The sequence below is a fragment of the Squalius cephalus genome (genome assembly GCF_949319135.1).
Source record: "Squalius cephalus genome assembly, chromosome: 18".
Taxonomy (NCBI): Eukaryota; Metazoa; Chordata; class Actinopteri; order Cypriniformes; family Leuciscidae; genus Squalius; species Squalius cephalus.
This window is the reverse complement of record NC_137139.1, coordinates 20,825,957-20,842,617: the sequence shown is the minus strand read 5'-3', so window position 1 is coordinate 20,842,617 and position 16,661 is coordinate 20,825,957. Positions and strand designations below refer to the sequence as shown.

Sequence of the window (16,661 nt, the reverse complement as noted above, 5' to 3'; positions counted from 1 at the left end):
AGACCAAATAATGATCCAAATGTCATACTTTTACTAAGCCCAGTCTTTTCATTAGAGAGGCAATGTGCAAAGGCAAAGTGCCAATGACATTATTTGTTATAGTTCTTGTGATGGAGGAAATAACCATAACCATATAGTAGTAAAATGAAAAAGTAGTGCTTCTCTTATAAATGTAATGTGTAATGTTTTAATTTGTAGTGTAATTTGGCCAGTAAGATCCACTTAATTCTGTGATGTGTGGGGTCGCAAGAATTTTAGAACCTAAAAAATGGGTTGCAGACCAAAAAAGGTTGCGATCACCTAATCTTGTTTAACTACAACACAGCCGTGGTGAAGTGTTTACTCCCTTTAGAATGAAGCCTTTACTCCCATTCTTTCTTTCACTAGATTCTACTTCAGGAGTAACAATCAGACTGAGGGCCAAGAACACAAGGCTTGACATAGTTGGAAAGTAATTATACACAAAGAGCCAATTTTCTAAATATCTCCCTTTTTCCCCAACTCTCAACTCTCGGTTTCATCTCTTTTCTTCTTGCCTGTATAAAACTACTCTCCTCTCTGATTTGCAGCATGTGTAGTGAAGGATGACAGATAGGATTGTGCTCTGAGTCAGAATAAAATCCTGGCGGATATCTCTTCCTCATGCCCCCACCTCTCCCCAATGGCATGATGAAGTAATTATGCAAAATTAAATATATCCCTGGTTGATTAGGGTGGCACATTAAGGGAAGTTACCAGTAGGGATAATGTTGAATCGAATTAGGTACAAAAATATCCTCTGTGAGCAGTCCCACAAAGGCTGACTAAAAAGCAGAGAGAATTAATGGCATTTTTAGGCAGCAAATGTCACATATTCAAGAATTTGATGTGATCTGCATTAAGTGCACTTGAACTGAATGTATTACCCTTTTTTCACTGATTGATGGGACTAGCAGTCAGGTAAAGTGAATGGCCATTCAGCAATTGCTTGTGATAGATGCAAATGTTGAAATAGATGAAAGTGCCCTGAATGTGGGGACCTCTCAAATTTGAGCATTTTAAATGATGAATGGCTCCATGTGGCAGAAAAAGGCTATCAAGGATATCAGTTGTTATCTAATAAATTTGAACAATTAACTATCATTCACCATCTTGAAAGAATATTACTTACCATATCACACAAGCAAAAGTGCTGTTAAACTAAATATCACGGCTGCTGCCAACAGCAGCGATCGCAGCCATGTTAACTACACCAGCACTACATACTACACACATTCATACTATATAGAACATACTTTTTTTAGCGGTCGTGAAGTAATTACTTATTCAGAATAAGTACCTACTCAAGAGAGTACGTGATTTCGGACACAGCCATAGTGTCCTGCGCCAGTTCGTCATCTAATGTTCCCGTCCTGTGTTGCCTGTTAACCTTGCCTGTTCCTGCCCTGCCCAGTCCAGCTGCCGGTTGTGTTTTCTCCCTCGCGGTAGTTTTTGCTCGCTTTTATTTATTTTATTATTAAATCAAAAGCCTACAACTCTGCATCGAGTCATCACCTCTTCCCTTCACCCACACCCTGACAATATACACACACACAAACACATTTTTTAAATGAAAAAATATTGCAATATTTTAATTAACAAAAAAAAAAAAAAAGAAAAACGGTTATTGATTTCCGCAAAGCCTGAATCCAGGTGTGATTTGGTATAATTATCTCCTCCACATTCTCAAAGTCAGACAGACAAACACAGCCTCTTTTCCTTCCACACTGAGGTCATTTTCTCCATACGTCTCTCTCTAAAGCAGATCATATTTCTCTCTCCCTCCCCCGCACTGCTGTTGGTAGCATGTTGACACTTATTAAAGCTGAACGAGGCGGCGTGTGGTTGAGTCGGGTTTGAATGGATAGACAAGGTGAGAGGAGACACACCTGTATGAGGCCCTAGAACTTCGCACAGGGGTCGAGGGCGACGCAAAAGGGCCACGAGAGGGCCAAAGCAAGACAAATAAAAGGTCAGAATAAATGTTGCATGAGCGGTTTAGTGCTGAGGTTGCCATGCCGACCAGTCTGGGTCCTTCCTGGCTCCAGCTGGGCCTCATCTGTAAGCTGACTCGATGGATTGGAGACACCCAGACAGCACATGCATATTCATCTGCCTCACATTTGCGTTTATCATAAAATACAGCACTAAACTAAAACAATTACACATACTTTTGCCAACAGCAGGTGGGAGCGAATTAAATTAGCAAGCGAGCACCAGTGTGTGAAGTCAAATGACTTCGGAAACATAATGAAATCGCGTCTGCTAGGTAGCATTCATGCTGAGTATGCAAGCATGCATTGTATTTGATCCACAGACATCGTCTGATTGTTGTCTATTGAAACATAATTGCATTTTCTGGCATTAGCTTAAAAGCGCTACTCATTCTGTTGTTAAGAACTAAGCACATATAATAATAATAATAATAATAATTCATTACATTTATATAGCGCTTTTCTCGGCACTTAAAGCACTTTATATAGAAGGGGGAATCTCCTCAACCACCACCAATGTACAGCATCCACCTGGATGATGCGACGGCAGCCATATTGCGCCAGAACGCCCACCACACACCAGCTTACTGGTGGAGAGGAGACAGAGTGATGACGCCAATTAGTATATACAGTATATATATGGGGATGATTAGGAGGGCATGATGGACAGAGGCCACTGGGCACATTTGGCCAGGATGCCGGGGTTACACCCCTACTCTTTCGTACGGATTTTTAATGACAGAGAGTAAGGACCTCGGTTTAACGTCGGTTAAAGGACGGTGCTCTTTGACAGTATAGTGTCCCCGTCACTACACTGGGGCGTTAGGACCCACATAGACCACAGGATGAGCACCCCCTGCTGGCCTCACTAACACCTCTTCCAGCAGCAACCTGGTTTTCCCAGGTGGTCTCCCATCCAGGTACTAACCATGCAGGCTCAGCCCTGCTTTGCTTCAGAGGGCAACCAGTCTTGGGCTACAGGGTGATATGGCTGCGGTGACATATAGCAACTTGAATTGATCTTTTCCCACAAATCTCTTTCCCTTAGACTACTGCTTCTAAATACAATGTGTCTCGGATGTCAATAAATTGATCTGAAAGTCAATGCAGGTATTTATTACATTTTACCAATCTAAAGCCAAAATCAATAACGTAAATGCTTGATTCTAGAAACGGTAATGGCGATCGAGAGCTAGGAATACAGAGATCTCGTAGCTGAACAGCACATGACAAGTCTCGCAGCAGAAGGTAAGGAAGATGACATCCATTCATGCTCCAGTCGATGGCAGAATGCTAACAACATGCTAATGCGTCAACAGTCATGCACACAGTGGCATGGAAAGCATGTATTGCAGAATCTGAGGGCAATTTGTAGACTGAGCTGTTGGTGTACAATAAAACATTGATAAATATCAAAATCATCTAAAAATAAATCCTATTTTTAAATGCTTAACACAAGAAAAACATGTTTACATTTTAGTTTCACTTACAGTTTAAGCAGATAACACAGACTATTATTATTATCAGAGTAATCCGGGATTTAAACACATTTAAGGCACATTCCCACCAAGAACAAAAACTATAACAGAAAAAATATATTAGTGTCCAAACAATAAAGTTCAGTTTATTAAAAAGTGTGCTCTGCAGTTATGTTATCTGCCGCTTTAAATGCTTGTGCTTTAAAGTCAGTGGATTCTGATTGGCTGTCGATGATTTTATTGTTCATTAGCTAGAAAAAATATGTAATTAAAGAGATTCCAAAAATATACTTTGTGCCGTTATCATTGGTTGTAGTGGGGACTTCCTTATTTTCTTAGAATTAGAATGATCATAACCTTATAGTTATCCTTATAGTAATTGTCCTTGGTGTGAATGATCCTTTAGCAATCAGCCAGCAGTTTCTCAACAAAAATCTAGTGTCACTGTGGTTCCCAGTGTAAAATGGCAGCTGAAATCACCGGTATACCTCCAGTAGGTTTATTTGAGAGGTTAATGACACACTTTAGAAAAGAAAAAAAAAAGTGACAAAATGAAGCAATGCCATTCAAGACCACCGGATTACTACTGAGGGAAAAAAGGGGGGGGGGGGGGGGGGGATATTCAATATGTGAGCATTCACAGAGTGGCTTTATTCAAACCAGATTATTATTAATCACATTTTAAATCTTTTTCATGTGAATACAGATTGTGGAACACACTACCTGACTGGTCGGCCAGTCATCCAATTAGCCAATCTGTGAGGTTTACCATGCACAGTAATTGTATAAGCATGCACTATGCTTCGCTTCTCTAGACAGGTAGCACACTAAAAACCCTACATGGCTGTAAAACCGAATGGCTTAGTGCAATTATCGAATGGCAAAGACTGTGATTTAATTAGATAAATATATGTGCTACTGCATTCTTACACACGATATGCATTGTTCTTACAAGCGAGCAGCTCATGATCCACTGGTGTTTGCAGTGTCTCAGAGAGGATTGGTTTTCAGTAAATGCTTCCACACACTAACTCATCTCTGCATCTGCTCTGAATTTGGGTCGCTTATAACGTGTTTTTGGGAACACAAACTGAACCGCATCTTCCCATACTTGTAATAAGAAAGCGCTTATAAACCGGCTGTTGTAAACAAAAGTGAAGCTTTACGGGATTCCTGCTGTTTTTAGTCAAAATATTAGCTTGAAGAAATTAAGACATTGTAATTTTACAGTTAGGCCTATTCTGTAAAATAAAATAATTATTGTTAGTATTAATCATCAATATTTCATATATTTTCTTAAATACTTGTTTTATTGTAAAGTGAAATATTACAACATTAATATTTCTTATTTCGTAATAATAATAATAATAATTATTATTATTATTATTACTATTAAGAGTAAAATGATAAATAATAATACATAATAATGAAATATTAAATCTAATAATTATTATAGTCATACTTCAATTTATTGTATGGACAAAAAAAATCTTCTTTTGAGTTCTGCACAAGAAATAAAGTCATATAAGTTTGAAACAATAGGACATTGAGTAAATAATTTTTCATTTTTGGGTGAACTATCCCTTTAAGAAATGCGTCAGATTAGGCTTTGCTGAATGCAAAACTAGCCTAATCAATTGTTCGCAACTTATTTATAAGACAGATTAGTCATCTAGGCAACCTAGCGACTAATCAATTTTGAAAACATATCACTTTGCAGATTCATACACTGAAGACAGGAACAGGAGAGCCACATGCTCTCAGAACAAATGAATATTAACTCCAGAAAGCATCATCTGATTCATCTGTCACTAATTAAATGGGTAAACAGATGGAGCGTTTTCAGGAAACAGACATAAAAAGCTTTTAGAAGAAGCCGGACAATCTGATCAGAGCTGCACTCAGGTGTGACAGCGCACACACACACACACACACACACACACACACACACACAGAGGTCTGACAAATCCCAAAATAAGTTGCAAAAACATATCAGACAAAATAGCTTCTACGTTTGAACTTGCACATTAGCGAAATGATTTCCCTGTGTGGCGCTGTCTGGAGTACAGATCTACAGTGACTCTTTCTCACTTATTTTCCCCTTCCCTCTCTCCGTCAGTGCATTACCTCATCTGTTAATTATTCATCGTAACACACATACACACGCCCAATCAGCCTCACTGAAATCTTCCTCAAGTCTGGGCGTCAATAATGAATATCTTAACCACATCTAAAAATAGTCTGATCGACACCGGAAAAAAGCTTCCGCTGCTCATCAAATGAAAAAACAGACATTTTATGCTCGCATTCAAAGTCTATGCCAAACCAAAGAGGTCTAAAATAAGAAATCTGTTCTTTTCCTCAACACAAAAACTCAATAATCGAGTGAAACGGACATGCACAGTTGACGGTTATACCCTGGTGACTGATATGATGCTGGCAGGCATTACGTCGCTTATTAAAAAGGTGGCACTTCCTGTTTTGCCGGTAGTCACCTGGGGTAGGGGAGCATATGGCGACTCTAACACATAATCTCCTTTTCTGGGAGGCTTCCACATGCAACACAAGCACCCCCTCCTTCAGTTCACCCCTCTCCCGATGATGTCATCGAAAGCCAGACGCCTCCGCTATCACTCCGTCTCGTATGCATGAGCGGAGATTTGTTGGCTGATGGGAAAAAGTGCAGCAAGAGGTGCCAAGAGCAGCGAATACTTGACTTCAATTTCAGCATTGAGCAAAGCAGCCTAAACTCAAGGTGGCACGGGTGATCCGATATAGCAGCAGGTTGTTAGGCAACACATCAAAGACTTGATGAGGACGGAGGCCTTAATCGCGAGTATCTGACAGCGTACTGCATGTTTTCGGCAGGACGCTGTGGTCTGGAACTAAGGCTGTAAACTAGAAGGCACCATGTGATGTGAAACAGACCTCATATCTCCAGATCTACAATCTTCAACTGAGACCTGCACGGCCAATATCGCAACAGGCCAGGGCTAAACTAGCCATTTCTGCTTCCACGCACTGCCTTTTTCCTTTCAAGCTGTCTGAAGGTGGCGGTTTCTCTTCTGTGATGGATAAGACTGCAGTGTTTCCAGGTGCTGCTGTCTGACTGGAAAATAGATCTGCACTGACCCCTTAAATTCATTTCTGAGAATATTTTGTAATCTTATAAAAAAAAGTCTGAAGGACTATGCAGCAGAGAGAGCTTTACAGAGTAACTGCAAAGACGGTATATAATGGATCACAGGAGATTGAGTTCACTGTCGCGCCTTTCTGTTCAGCTGGAGACAAGATAGAGAAAAACTTCACAAACAACAGCCATTGTACTGAAAATTATCCATAACTGATTATGATTACTTGAGCTCTCAGATGTGCGCAATTACACCGCATAAAGGAGTATGGATTGTCATGCGAGCTTCGAAAAAAAGACCGGCAGTGCTTTATGAGTTTTAAGTCACACACGAATAGATGCACAAATGGTACTTTAAAGAATAGAATAGGTACCTCTTTAGAGAAAATCATTGAAATTTATTCTGAAATATTCAACACCTGTGTGAAATATTACATTTAATGCAGTGGAAATAAAATACCAACAATTAAGCATTTCTGAAATGGTCCGCATAAACTACTACTTAAAAATTTTTTATCAACGGATGGGCTGAAAGCTGACAAGAGCTAACTTTAGAGGGCAATTTTACCAAAAAATCTTACTGAAATCATACAGGTTTGGAACGACATGAGGGTGAGTAAATAATGACAAAATGTTATTTTTTTCAGTAAAAATGGCGCTCTCTCTTTGACACTGGGAACCTTTTGACCTTGCTGCCATCCATTCTTTCTAATTTTCATCGTATGGAAAAGAGCAGCATGAACATTCTGCTTAAATTCATGGGGAATGTAACAATATGAGAGTGATGATGACAGTAAACTATCCCTTTGAATAGTGAAGAACATATTTTTGCAATTCTGCTTGAAGTTTGAAGACACTGGATTTATTTGACAGTGAGAAGTGCAATCTTCCCAAAAAAGCCTTTCCATAAAGTGCGCCACTAGACTGCAATACGACTTCTGACCACGGCGACCCTGACATTTTGACAACCAAACTGGAGCATTGACAGCTTGGAGAGAGCAGTGAGTTGCTGCAGGGATTTCTGCTGCACGTCCAGACGCGCTCTCACCTCAGCTGGGCTCCATCCAGAGCCTCTTCCTCAGGCATCAATGGCAGACACCTCAATCTCATCCAGCCGAGCCTACGGCAGACTCACCAAATTGCAAAGCAGAAGACAGGCAGATAGAAAGGGAGATGTACATGCAGCACTTGCAAAGAGGACTATGAGTGAGATGGTTTAGAAACAGACGCAAGCAGTGCATGAAGAGAAATGCAAATGACATCTGCACGCTTTCGCATGTTGTGATAAGATGCAGCATCTGAAACGGCTCTCCTGCTGGCATCTCCCCACGATTCAAAGTGTGACTGAAATATTGATACAAATCTAATGATGAGGTTTCTATCACTGAGATGCCTAACTAGCTCTTTTTAAAAGCAGCTTGAAAATACAAGAACATTCTTCTTACAATACATTATGCTTTAACATGAGTATTTCCTCACGGCAGGGTCCTAAATGGACGAGCCATGAGCCATGCCTGCGGTCAAGCCAATGCGATGGTGCCTCGGGAGGGTAGGTAGTCCTGGAGCCTGGTTTGACTCCCAGGAGGGCCTCTTGTACGGGCTCATTAATTTCAGGAGCCGTAAAACCAGCATTCCTACAGTCTGAGCTGAATGTTCAGGCTGAACTAATTGAGGCAAATCAGAGCCTATCATGATGGACACAGCCTCAGAATGAGGCATGCTGGGAGACAGTACAGGACAACAGCTGGAAGAGATCTGGCCAGCCTCCTGTCGGGTGGAACGTCATGCTTAATGTGTTACATATGAGGAAAACCAGGGAAGCGTAACCTAAGGTTAGTTTTGTTACAGACTCAAATTTTGAGAATGACTTCAACATTCCCATTTTGGACCCAGACAAACTTTTGATTGAGTAAAAGACGATTAATGGCTCAAGGCGAGGTAGAATAATAAGCTAAAGGCATTGTTGTATATCTCAAGCATATTTCCTGGCATATATATTTTGATTAAGCATTCATAACGCATTTCCCAGATAACCAAAGGGGTCTTGCTCACATCGTTGTTTATGCACCGCATGACTTTTGTACCCTTTTTTTCCCAGATTCTTTTTGCACCAGCTCTGAGAGAGGTGTTTTAAAATTCCTTCCCAAATCGCCACCTTTCCAGCTGCCTGGCTCTTCCTTCTGTGACACATACAATCCCTTTCATTATGCAAATGATCTCGATACAGGCTTCTCCAGAGTTGCATGGCGAAGTTGCAAATGGCTGCATACAAAACAGCCTTTATTTGTCCTCCTTCAATTAAGGATTCCAAGATGTATCATTAAAGGTGAACAGGAGGGTAAAACACATCCTCCCAAAAGGCATCTTATTCCACAAAAGGGAGACGAATTTGGTAGTAAAATCTGTCGCAAAGCAGAAATTATGATTCATGGTAGTATGCATTTAAAAATCAAAAGATGGAAATCTATATTTAAAATAAATATATTCATGCCGTTCAAAGTTTTGGGTTACGATTTGGAATAAGATTTTTGTTTGTTTTTTAAAAAAATTAATACTTTTATCCAGAAAGGATGCATAAAACTGATAAAAAAATTAAACAACAGTAAAGACATTTATAACGCTACAAAAGATTTGTTTTTTCAAATACATGCTGTTATTTTGAACTTTGTATGCAAAGATTCCTGAAAAAATGTGCCAAGGTTTTCACAAAATATTAAGCAGCACAACTGTTTTCAACATTGACAAAAATAAGAAATGTTTCTTGAGCCCCAAAATCAGCATATTATAATGATTTCTTAAGGATCATGTGACACTATAAACTAATGGATGCTGAAAATTCAGCTTTGCCATCACAGGAATAAATTACAGTTTTTTAAAATGGCAAAAAAGAAGATTGTTCTAAGAAGATTTTTGATCAATTAAATGCAGCCTTACATTTATGAAGCCATGAGTACTTCTTCCAAAAACATAAAAATCTCTATTGATTTCTATTGTGGTGCTGCATACAGTACCCATTAAAAGTTCTTTCAGCCAACGGAATTGCTTTAGGATTCTAAGTGGACTCTACTCAACTGAATTCAACCAACTTGTCCACCCACTGAGACTCAAAATGAGAGCCAAAGTCTCTCATTTTCTCCCTTTCATCCTCTGATATTGATACAGAACTTTTTTCAGCAATATATAATACAAAAAGGGAGTGTCTGCATGCAATATTTTCAGCTATCAGCTTCTTGATGGAAAGTTATGCTAATTTACATGCACATGAAAACAAACTCACACCTGCACAGATAGCCACATCTATCACGATCACTCAAGGCGACGGCTGGCTCTCGGTTCTCGGCAGGCCACTGCCGTAAAAGAGCGAGTGTCAATAGAAATGTTGGCCTCCAGCCTCACCGGGCTGTCTAAGCACCTTGTCATAATTGTGTGCAGTGGCGCGAAGCACACATGTCAAACAAGCCATTAAGGGGAAGTCTGGGAAACAATACAAATTAGATGAGGATGAGTTGGACTCCTTTAGGGTTTATGAGACCGGAGGCAATGGACAAGCACAAACACACACAACTGGGCCCAAACAACTGTCCAGTATGATATCGGGTCTTGCATGACAAGGAGAAGAGGCTGGTCTGCCATGAGTGCAAAGACCTTGTCTGTTTTTGTTAGCAAGCAAGAGAGAGAGAGAAGGGGAAAGATCATGTTTTGGGGGTTTAAACAGGGAGATTTATGGTTTCCTGCACTCTTCATGCAGACCTACTCCATCATGTCAGCAGCAGTCCAGGCACAAACACTGACAGTGCTGCTCCTGCTGCTGCTGGAACATTTGAATAGAATTGCAAAGCAGTTACGCCTTACAGTTACACTAGACTGGACAGAGAAACCAGAGCACACAATTTAGAGGACAGCGGCCCTCCTGCTGTGAGGATTTGCTTTTATGAAGAAAAAAAAAACTGTGCAAAATCTGACTAGCAAAACACAGCAGTGAGTCTTTTTTATGAAGAAAAGTAAGGTAATATTACAGGACACACCATGTAACCTGTACAAAAAAAATGACTGTGGCGGGATTTGAACCAGAAATAAGGGATTTGTTGGTTAGCATAGACACAATTAGCCCCTGCTGGTAGATGCCGTAGCTACACTCTCCGAGGGATAAAAACATATTTTTTTCCATTCACAGTTATTCAAAAACATATGTGTATTATTGATTTTTATTCTTTATTTTAAATATTTAGTGCATGTTCTCCGAAATGTTGTGTGGAAACACCAGAAGACCAGAGCTTGAATCTAACCTAAATAAATATTTGTGATTAAAAGCAATAAATAAATAAAAAACTGCCAAGGTCAGAAGTATACCAGAGTTCCAAAAATAAAAAATATGGCAATATTGTGATCATTTGTTTAAGTGAATATATATATACCAAAATAAGCTGAACAATATGCATACAGTACATTGGAATACCAAATACACTAATAGAAAGACAAATGAAAGTCTGTACTAAAAACTGAAGTGTACGCAACATAATTGGTTTCATAATGAGACTAGAGAGCGTTCTAATTTTAACGGGTGCGATTAACAATTAAAAAAACCGATAGGGATTGCCCCCGCATTACGGTCCCATCATGTCGTTTCGCATTTCCTTGTAAGCCTGTCAACAACATCTGAACCCTGGATCTATGTGCCAAACGATCACATTAATCATTCAGCACAGAATCTCAAGGTATTTCTGCCTGACTAATGTATCTGTGAATGCTTCAGAAACAGCACTCAATGTTTCATCATCATCCCAAATGCATTACTGCTATGCATTGTAATTATGATAATTAAATCCAAAACTACATCAGAAGACGTCTTTCCTCTCGCAAAGACCTGATATTTAGGGCACTGCCTTCTGCTTCCGTTTTGGTTCATGTAGTTATTCAAGAAAGCAACTAAAGCGCACACACTAGGTGAAAAGATTAGAGATGCTAAAGGAAGGATCTCAATGTGAAGGTCCTAAAATTGGTGACAAAGAAGTCACTGATGTGATGCTAATTGTTTTGTCCAATCAATGAATTTATTCAAAAATACATTAAAACTGCCATTCATATAGGGCAATGACTTGAACTCACATCTTCTATGAATTAATATTAATTTTGATATGTTTTGGGAACAAAGTTGTCAGGGTATGAACTATTCTGAGAACAACATTCATATGTAACTTTTATGATTTGAGTAGCATTTTTTTTTTTTTTAATGTGTCAAGGCAAAGTTAGTTCACAATGTAAAATGCGGTTACACTTTATGTTAAGGTGTCAGTGTTACAGTGTAGTTATACATTTAAGTACTGAGTAATAAGAATAGGGCTTGGTTTAGGGTTAGTTGCATGTAATTATGCATAATTGCATAGTTATTAGTACAGTAATTACATGTAACTTGTAACAAGGACACTAAAATAAAGTGTTAATATATGACTTTTTACTTGGTTACACCACATGACATTTTAAAGTCATTCATTTGAAACTTGGCTTGAAAATAGTTTAAATGTTTTTCAAAACCATAAGAAACCAACATGAATACAAAGATAGTTTTTCTTTTCCTTATTAGGAACACTATGTCTTATCCGTCTGACTTGAACACAAAAGACTAAGTGCATATTTTCTGAAGTCCAGGTAAAACCAGAGCTGTGACAATTCCTCACTGATGCGAATGTCAATATGAATTGCCTTCCTCACGACCCTCTGAAACAAACCAGCCACGTCTCAGATCTACTTTCTTAGCCTCAATGCGTAAACTTGCCATCTCTCTCCTCCAGAAATCAATAGCTTCCATTTCTGCTCTGTACACTGCTGAGTTGTGTCAAGAATATGTTAGACAGATTAATATCAAAACAAAGCTGTGCCCACACCTCCCCGATTTCCTCTCCATGACAAGCTCTTCTGTTTGTTGCTTATGCAAGCAAATGCTGATTCTACAGAACTAAAAAGACAGCCATTCTCGAGAATTTCTCGCAGTTGTATTCATGTTCAGACAGCACAGAGGGCAACAAAACTTCCCGGCGTAATGTCAAACTCGAAAACTTCGACAAGAGCTGGAGTTAGGTATAACAGTTAATCCCCAGATGAATTTATGCCACATATTTGATATCTTGATACGCGCTGTCCTCTGGAAAACCACAAAAAAGAGGAGATGAACATGATTTTTCGGGCTCTTTTGTGTGAAATCCATGACATGAAAAGATTTAATTAAGATAAGAGACTGGTAATAATTAATTCTGCTTCCTTCTGTCAAGAACACAGCAACGGCTGAATAAATTACACAAGCCTTGCCTTTTATTTATTATCATTTCCACTTTCCAGAGGAAGCTGTTTGAGCTTTTCAAAGCTAAAGAAAGTTTGGCAGGGTCTCTGAAAGTAAGTCCACAGCTCGGGCACACATAAACATCTCAGTCCTACATTCAACCACCTACTCAATTCAATCTGCTATTATGTTTTTTAGCAGGTACAGCTCGGCCCCGAGGGGGAAAACTCGCTGTGACAAACGCCAAACGGAAGGCTGCATTCAGAGGGAGTGTATTCATTACCACACGCTGAGAAGTGTAGGAGACAGCAAGGAGGGTTTGAGTTACCATGTCTGTATCTCACCATCTCATTTCCAACATGGCCCAAATTAAAGTGGGAATGCAAGGTGACCTATTGCTAAAGGCGACATCTTCTCATACGTAACTCTCAAACCGGTCAAACATCTGATCTGATGGTTATAAACTACCCAACACAATCCTGTAATTGTTTCTTTGACTCCTTCTAAAAATAACATTCATACGTGGCCAAACCAAGGGCATTCCAAGTACAAAATACCCTCAAGTTTATCGCTTGGCGCACACAACGTCGTAAGTGGGTTGGATATAAACAAACGAACATTTGTTTTACTGAAAGCAAGATGTTTTCCTCAAGCCAACTTTCTAAAACGCCAGAGAGATAATTAACAGGACAAAGCTCTGCCAAATCTTACACGAATGACCTTTGTGTGGGCAACATGGCCCTGAGTTTGAGAATCTGGCAGCGTTCGTTTTGCCGCTCACATTGCGACTTGAGCGGCTGAAACTCTAAAGGACATCGGCTTAAAGACAGCTAACAAACGGCCTACAAAATTACGCTAATTAAAGGTGCTTTGTCAGGTTTCAGCTAGTGTTTAAACATCTTTTATTGAGTTGGAACAGGCAGATGCACATACAAAAGAAACTTCAATACTGATTGGTTTCTGTTATTTGAAAGGGAAATGCTTCAATTGTGCTGGTAATAGCGGGATACTTGGATGTCTGTGATGTGATTCCGTTTAATTAAATATCTGTGGATAATTTGGTCTGGGAATGTCATTATGCCCTTGGAATGGAAGACATGTTTTCCTTCTCATGCTCATTTTCCTAATGCACAGGCTTTTATATAAGTACATCTCAGGCTTGTAACGAATTAATATGGCAATGAAGGATTGGGGATGGAAGTGTAATTGGACAACCGATCTCCCTTGACGCTTAATGGCCTCTGCAGACAGCGGCCGCAGGGCTGGGCATGAGATAGCTAGGAGGAGAGCTTCTCTGCGGGCTTGTGAAGGTCTGGCACATAAAGAACCGTCGGTTTGAGAACTTGCAGAACAATCGGAAATGTAATTAAGAGCTGGCTGTGGCTTTTAAACACTCGGCTAGAGCGGAAACAAACAGACGGGGAAAAAGAAACATCCATGTATCGAAAACGTGCAGTGTGATCAATAGCCCACGGTTCGGAAAGCATCAAAGGGGGAATGTTTTGTGACTTCACTCGGCACCTCGCAATTTCTCTCAGAACTGCAGGGTTTCAAAGCAATCTCTAATGTCATTAAACTTCTATTAAAAAGCAGTTAGAAGTGTATATTGCCTCTATTTCTCTAGGAGTCAGACGTATACATTTTAGGTAACATTTTACGAGTTTCTGATCTCTTGGTAAAGAGGAAGGTTAATCAAAACATCAATCAAACATAATTACCTAGCAGTGCCACATGGACAGTGTTTCAAGGAGATAATAACTATTTTCTTTTAGCTGCTGCGAAATAAAATTAATCTCAAACTGGATTTTCAACACAAGCCTTTCCTCAAACCCTCAGACAGAACATCCTATGAAGCAGGTGATTGTGCAATTAAATCGAGCCTCGACCCAGCAGGGCCGTTCCTTTCAAATGCAGTTTTAATCTACTGATACAAATGTTTCTTAAAGTTTTCTGTAAATAAATTGTGACCCTAATTAAAATGATTTAAATTAGTGCTGTCAAATCGATTAATCGCGATTAATCGCATCTAACATAAAAGTTTGAGTTTATATTTATATGTGTGTGTGTGTGTGTGTGTGTGTGTGTGTGTGTGTATGTAACATGTTTTGGAGAAAAACATTTATTTCATCATGTGATTTAGCCTACCCCCCACTTTCAATTCTTTTACTTCACTGAAAGGTTAGATTTTTGCTAATTTTTTGAATGAAAGATCAAAAGGATAAACAATGTAGATTTATTTTTTACAGCCATTTTTTATCATATTTACCAGGGGTGCCATTAATCAGGAACTGACCCACTTGAGCTGAAGCTGTACAATAAAATAATACTGGTGAACAGGGCTTGACATTTACTTTATTGCTCACCAGCCACTGTGGCCAGTGGTTTTCCAAAGTTACTAGCTACTCAGCATTTTCACTGGCCACAATACCATGAGGAAAAACTGTCATATAGATATCGCATAATTTGGCAGCAGGTATATTAGGCTGCAGCCACTTTAAGACCTGGCGCACAAATCCATTATACTATTACACATGCGTGTTTACGTTCACTTAAAACATAATTGACTGTGTTTATGTGAATACTCATCAAGACCAGCATTGTGTCATTATTTTGTGTGTATTTGACTGTTTAAGCACAATATACATTATAAGCAACGAAAAAGAGTAAAATTATGTGCAATCCAATGCCGAAAGTCAAGCCCTGTAACAACAACAATATTCATCCGGAGCAAATTAAATGAGGGAGTGAGGGGAGGCGAGTTTGTGTGTCAAATTGCTGTTGGAGTGATGAGAGAGCAAGAAAACGCAGCTGGTATTGTGTATCTATTCTGCGGAAAATGAGTATTGAAAGCATTATTTCAGAATTGATATGTATCGAAAAATCTATATTTCTGACAACACTACATTGCACTTAGTTTATTATTTCAGATGACTTTTTAAAAGACTACAATTAAAAAATGTAAAGCCTATATTATATATAAAATTCAACCCACCAAAGTGGCTAGCAGGAGTGACTGCGTTACACGCCACTGCTAAAATCACCCGCAATCAAATGCTCTGCTGGTGAACTAGTGATTTATTAGCGGGTCAATTAACTCACTCAAACGCATCAGTATATGAATGAGATTAATCAGATATATACACACAACATGAACGTTAAAATTAAACTTATATCTGTACAAAATGCTTAAAGGAATAGTTCACTTTAAAATGAAAATTCTGTCATCATTTACTCACCCTCATGTTGTTTCAAACCTGTATGAATTTCTTTCTTCTGCTGAACAAGATATTTAGAAGAATGTCAGTAACCAGGCAGTTTCTGGGTCCCATTGACTTCCATAGTAGGAAAAAAATATACTATGGAAGTCAATGGGACCCAGAAACTGTCTGGTTACTGACATTCTTCTAAATATCTTCTTTTCTGTTCAGCAGAAGAAAGAAATTCATACAGGTTTGAAACAACATGAGGGTGAGTATATGATGACAGAATTTTCATTTTAAAGTGAACTATTCCTTTAAGTAAACTTGAACTAATTTAAATAATACTAAAACAACACTTATGATATTGTCTTTAACTCTAAACGAAAACTAAACTAAAACGAATCTATAAAACATTACTAAAAATAGACAAAATTGAAATAATATTTGTATCAAAAGAAAAACACTGACAAAAACTAGAGTGTTTTAAATTAGAGAGAACGCTCATTATTGTTTGTTTGCTACTCCTTTGGACATTCAGGTCTGGTTTGGTGATGACAACCACACTGA

The 16,661-nt window shown here is 38.9% G+C and overlaps 1 protein-coding gene and 1 long non-coding RNA gene across 5 annotated transcripts in view; one reads left to right on the top strand and one right to left on the bottom strand.

The window, feature by feature from the left end:
* The window catches only part of agrn (agrin), a 248,272-nt gene that overhangs the window by 113,462 nt on the left and 118,149 nt on the right, over positions 1-16,661 (bottom strand). The window lies entirely within an intron of this gene.
* On the top strand, positions 1,882-4,247 carry LOC307145505. Its single transcript, XR_013818963.1, has 3 exons — positions 1,882-1,990; positions 3,183-3,260; positions 4,197-4,247. It is a non-coding gene; the product is annotated as an uncharacterized lncRNA (long non-coding RNA).